The 6,000-nt window shown below is 45.9% G+C and overlaps 1 protein-coding gene across 3 annotated transcripts in view; it reads right to left on the minus strand.

Annotated features, from left to right (window-relative positions):
* LOC119963895 (leucine zipper putative tumor suppressor 3-like) overlaps positions 1-5,671 on the minus strand; it is a 293,965-nt gene extending 288,294 nt beyond the window's left edge. Inside the window, exon 1 of one of the 3 annotated variants that reach the window (XM_038793275.1) lies at positions 5,518-5,671. The gene's annotated coding sequence lies outside the window, so the exon portion shown is untranslated. Of the gene's footprint in view, positions 1-5,344; positions 5,488-5,517 lie in introns of those variants that run through there. The other 2 variants (XM_038793273.1, XM_038793277.1) reach the window with 2 other exon arrangements.
* Positions 5,672-6,000: the final 329 nt, after the last annotated feature.

Here is a 6,000-nt window from a genome sequence, read left to right on the forward strand (position 1 = left end):
CTTGGTTACATTGCTTTTGGAATACTGTCCACCATTCTGATTCCTATACTGCAAAAAATACAAAAAGGTTATTCAGACGGTTGATGCCACAATGGAAGCAATATACTTTTCAGGAAAAGCTGATGGACAGAGCTCTTTGAGAAAACAGGCAGCTGAAGGGTGACCGATTCAACCTCTTTTAGGATGATGATGAAAGGGTAGATGTGGAGAAAATATTTCCCACTTATGGGGGGAGTCCAAATCTAGAGGTCATAAATATAAGAAAGTTACTAATAATTTCATTTGGGCATTCATTTTTACCCAAAGTGTGGTGAGAACATGGAGCTTGCTAACATGAAGGGTAGTTAAGGCAAATAACACAGACCCATTAAGGGAACAGTAAGAAGTCTTACAACACCGGGTTAAAGTTCAACAGGTTTGTTTCGAATCACTAGCTTTCAGAGCACTGCTCCTTCCTCAGGTGAATGAAGAGGTATGTTCCAGAAACATATATATATATAGACGAAGTAAATATAGACAACATATATAAAGACACTCGACAACGCAGAATCGCTGAGCAGAAACTCACAGCCAAGTTCCGCACACATGAGTATGGCCTCAACCGGGACCTTGGATTCATGTTGCATTACATTCACCCCCCACCATCTGGCCTGGGCTTGCAAAATCCTACCAACTGTCCTGGCTTGAGACAATTCACACCTCTTTAACCTGCTCCATCTGGACCTGTAAAGACTTAATTACCTGCAAAGACTCGCATTCAAAGTATCGTCTTGCATTTTTTACTTTGTCTCTATATATGTTTCTGGAACCTATCTCTTCATTCATCTGAGGAAGGAGCAGTACTCCGAAAGCTAGTGATTCAAAACAAACTTGTTGGACTTTAATAACCTGGTGTTGTAAGACTTCTTACTGTGCTCACCCCGGTCCAACGCCGGCATCTCCACATCATGGCAATAAGGGAAAGTAGATATGCATTCAAGAAAAGGTATGCTGATAGGGTTAGATGAAGCTTGTTTAGAACATGAAAGTCAGCATTTAGATTTGAACCAAATGCACCGCTCATTTGCCACACACTCTAAATAAATCAGCGTAGAACAAAAAGTCACAATAAGAGGCCCCACATGGGGCTTAAAATCATGAAAGCATTATTATTGTAATTACAAGGAGTCCCGAAAAGGTTAAAGACAGATTACTTTACTCCAAATTAAAGCAAAGCCACAAAGCGGCAGGGAGTACAATCAGTCCCAGCTGGGACCATCCAAAGATGCCGGTTTCCTTCTGAAATGAAAAATGAAAATCGCTTATTGTCACGAGTAGGCTTCAATGAAGTTACTTGAAAAGCCCCTAGTCGCCACATTCCGGCGCCTGTCCGGGGAGGCTGGTACGGGAATCGAACCGTGCTGCTGGCCTGCTTGGTCTGCTTTAAAAGCCAGCGATTTAGCTCAGTGAGCTAAACCAGCCCCTTCTAGGCCGGCTTTTAACTGGATCCCATAGGGGATACAACAATTATATACCGTGTAGGGCAGTTTCAGAGGAAAACAATGTGGACAATACATGTTCACAATGTATATAAGGGGAGCTCAGTACGGGGAGAAGGCTACAAGCAGAATATTATCAAAACAAAGAAGCCATTTAATCACATTTATTAATTCAATAAGCATTTCCAACTTGTGGGATGAAGTTGGTTGGAGTCTCTCAAATTCAGGATCATACTCCAAGATGTTCACTTCAGCATTGCAGGAGAAACATTTCTGCCCAGAGAGTGGTTAGAATGTGAAACTTGCTACCACATGGAGAAGTCACGGCAATTGGAACAGATGACTTTAAAGGAACGCAATAGAAGCCTTAGAGAGGGTGGAGAAACTTGGTTTATTCTCAGTGGAACGACGGAGGTTGTGGGGTGACCTGATAGAAGTCTACAAAATTATGAGGGGCATGGACAGAGTGAATAGTCAGAAGCTTTTTCCCAAGGTGAAAGAGTCTATTACTTGGGGACATGGTTTAATATGCGAGGTGCAAAGTTTAGAGGAGATGTACGAGGCACGTTTCTTACACAGATAGTGGATGCCTCGAACTCGCTGCCAGAGGAGGTGGTGGAAGCAGGTACAATAGTGACATTCAAGGGACATCTTGACAAATATATGAATCAGATGGGAATAGAGGGATATGGGCCCCGGACGTGTGGAGCATTTTCGGGTAGACGGGCAGCATGGTCAGCACAGGCTTGGAGGGCCAAAGGGCCTGTTCCTGTGCTGTACTTTTCTTTATTCTTTTTTTGTTCTTGTTCTTTGATGTGCTAATAGGATTAGACAAAGGGTGACAGGAGACTCATGTGGAGCATAAACAGCTGCATGGATCTGTCAGACTGAATGGCCTGTTTGTGAGATTGAATTACACTGAAATAGAATTACATGTAAAAGTGGATAACAGAATTCACGAGCATAAAAGTAGGGGCGAGTAAATAGAACATAGAACATAGAACAGTACAGCACAGAACAGGCCCTTCGACCCTCGATGTTGTGCCGAGCAATGATCACCCCACTCAAACCCACGTATCCACCCCATACCCGCATCCCAACAACCCCCCCCCCCCCCAACCCTACTTCTAAGGACACTACGGGCAATTTAGCATGGCCAATCCGCCTAACCCGCACATCTTTGGACTGTGGGAGGAAACCGGAGAACCCGGAGGAAACCCACGCACACACGGGGAGGATGTGCAGACTCCGCACAGACAGTGACCCAGCCGGGAACCGAACCTGGGACCCTGGAGCTGTGAAGCATTTATGCTAACCACCATGCTACCGTGCTGCCCATAATAGAGACCAAAATGTATATTTTAATATTGCCGGGCCATGAAAAGGCTGTATCTGTCGGAGTCTAAGGAACTAAAGGTTCGATCAAATGTTTAGAATTGTCAAAGGTAGACGTCATGATCCGCTTGAAGGTTCCATCTAAATTTCCATGCCCCGCCTTTCTAACGTTGGGGTTGAAAGGAAGTGCTACTCACTCCAGGCATGTCAAGTCTCTCTGATTTGACCGAATAGCCCTGTTGACTGAATAGTGCTGCTCCTAACAGCTCTGTAAAAAATGTCTCAGATCTCAGATTGCTTTTTTGCATTACATCACTAAAATACTGCTCAGTGGTTGTATGTTTGCACTTACACAGTAAAATGAACTGTCAATATGGAGAACATGGCATGTGCCAAGACAAAGTGGCACCAAAGGCAAAGAAGCAATTAAAATAGATTCATTCTTCGTCTATTTTTCCAGCGCCACATCAAAAGAAATCAATTTTAAACTTTAAATAAGGTCATGTCACCCTTGATGAACGTCTTAAAAAAAACATTGTTTCAACTTTTGCTGAAGAAACTGCCTTATGAATTTGAGCGCATGATAGCATGGTGCTAATGTTACTGAGTGATTAAAGGTACATGAGCTCAAGCCCTACCATGGCAAACGAGGAATGCAAATTCAATTAAATAATCTTTCTTAACCTATCTTCATGCACACTTATCCCCCCTTTGGAGAATTAGTCTTCTGACCTGCGTCAGGATCGTTCCTTCTGTGACCAACATGTCCTGGTGTGGGACTCGAACCCAAAGCTTTGCACCCAGAAGTAGAGACACGAATGCCTCTGCAACACAAGACTGCCAAATAAATTACGAAATAAAATCTAGAATAAAATAAATTTAAGGTCAGTGATGTTGAACTGCTGGATCGTTGTTCAAAATCCCATCTGGTTCGCTAATGCAATTTAGGGAAGGAAATCTGCCATCCTTACCTGATCTGACCCATGTGTGACTCCAGACCCATAGCAATGTAGCGAATAATGTCATTGAGTTTTGCAGCACAAAAAGAGACCCTTCAACCCATCATGTCTGCGTCAGCCATCAAGCAGCAATCTATTCTAATTCCACTTTCCAGCACTTGGTCCATAGCCTTGTGTGCTATGATGTTTCAAGTGCTCATCTTAAGGATTCTTAAATGAGGGTTTTTGCCTCAACCACCCTTTCAAGCAGTGAGGTCCAGATTCCTACCACCCTCTGGGTGAAAAAGCTTTTCCTCAAATCCTCCACTCTTTAACTTAAATCCATGTCCCCTGGTTATTGACCCCTCTACTAAAGGGAAAGGTATCCCCCCCCCCCCCCCATCGACCCTATGGGTGGCATGGTAACACAGTGGTTATCACTGTTGCTTCACAGCGCCAGGGTCCCAAATTTGATTCCCGGCTTGGATCCCAGTCCGTGCGGAGTCTGCACATTCTCCCAGTGTCTGTGTCGGTTTCCTCCGGGTGCTCCAGTTTCCTCCCACAAGTCCCCAAAAGACGTGCTGTTAGGTCATTTAGACATTCTGAATTCTCACCTGGTGTACCCGAATGTGGCGACTCGGGGCTTTTCACATAAAGATTATGTCCGTCATAATTTTGTACACCTTGACAACCCCCCCCCCCCCCCCCCCCCGGAAATAATTTAGCAAGCCATTCAGTTGTTGTGGGATGGGCACTAAATGTTGGCCTTGCCCAGGGACACCTGCATCCCATGAGTGTACATTAAAATAGTTCAATGGATAACATTTCTTCTCCTCTTCGAAAAAGTGATTGTACAGGATTTGCTGAATTCTACCCGCTGGACTTCACATCCGTGTGACTGGTAGTCACTTCGGTCACCCAGCCCCTCTCCAAAAATAAACAATCCTGCCATGTTAACCGACCGGACAAAGGAGTGAACGGTTCCACTTCCAACTTTAAACTTCATTCGCTGTACAAACAGCCTTCCTTAACTTGTCCCCCTCCAACACAAAAGAAACATGGAAGGAGAGATTGATTGTGTTTGTTACCTGACGTGACCTCCTGCTTAAAAAAATCTGAAGGAGGTTCTGGAGCACGAGCCCAAAGCGAAGACCATGATGGCTGCAGCAATAATTCAGGATGTTAGTCAGAAACAAGTGACATTAAAAAAAAATCTTGGCTTCCCTGCTTGCAAAGAAAAAGACACGGCCGTGCTATTGGTGCAGTGCAGTCAACCTTACCCTCCCAGAGACGGGGATGAAGTTGTGAATCCCTTTAAATCAGATCACGTACACAAAACCGCTTACATCACCGAGGCACTGGACCAAACTCACCTCAGATCCATCTGAGCACCACATTAAAATAAACACCCACTGCCTGCTGCATTCAATCTTTGCATCCCCGAGCCTCCGATCGCCGCCAAGCTATTTTAAAGTATATATTTTTAAATCCACACATTGGGGAGGGGGTTTAAACATGCAATTCCTGCAATTGATCGGATTCTCTAACCAAACAACGGTGCCTATATTCCCCACCCTGTCAAACATTTCCCACCTGTCACCGCTTTGCAAGCCTTCCAGTCAGACTTCCAGCCGCTCAACTTGGGAGCAACTTAAATCGGGCAAAGATGTTGCATTCGGGGTGCATGCATGCCATTAATCTGATCATCTTCTCCTTTAACAGCGGGAGGGATTTTCTTTTTTCTAAAAAGGGGAGGTCAGACTCACCGGTGAAGTACATTCTGCTGAACGTGCAAAGTTGTTGGGTTGGCGCGCGGGAGGCTGGCGTGCGGGCTCCGGGAGGGGAGGGAGGCAGAGGCAGGGAGGGGAGGCGCTCTCTCCCGCTCCGGCTTGTCCTGCTGGCCGGCTCACGCTCACACACCGCCCGCCGCCGCCGCAGCCCAGCCTCCAGCGGCACCCAGCCTATCAGCTGCACGGAGCCTGGGAAAACCACCCCAGCACCTCCTGCTGAATGCGGATTTAGCTCATCTCCAACTTGTCTCTGGCTCCACGGGGTTGGGGCTAGTGCGGGGGGGGGGGGGGGGGGGGGAGGAGATTCAATCATTCAAGGCTGCAGCTTGACATTTTTTTCTCCAGGCTGCTCCATATGTATGTGGGTGTGGGGCAGAAGGAGCCCATGCCCATGTGCAAAAAATATTTTCACCATTTCTCTTGCCATTTCTCTCCAGCCTCCCATCCCCAGGGTTTATG

This window comes from Scyliorhinus canicula, chromosome 3 (assembly GCF_902713615.1).
Source record: "Scyliorhinus canicula chromosome 3, sScyCan1.1, whole genome shotgun sequence".
In the NCBI taxonomy this organism is placed as follows: domain Eukaryota; kingdom Metazoa; phylum Chordata; class Chondrichthyes; order Carcharhiniformes; family Scyliorhinidae; genus Scyliorhinus; species Scyliorhinus canicula.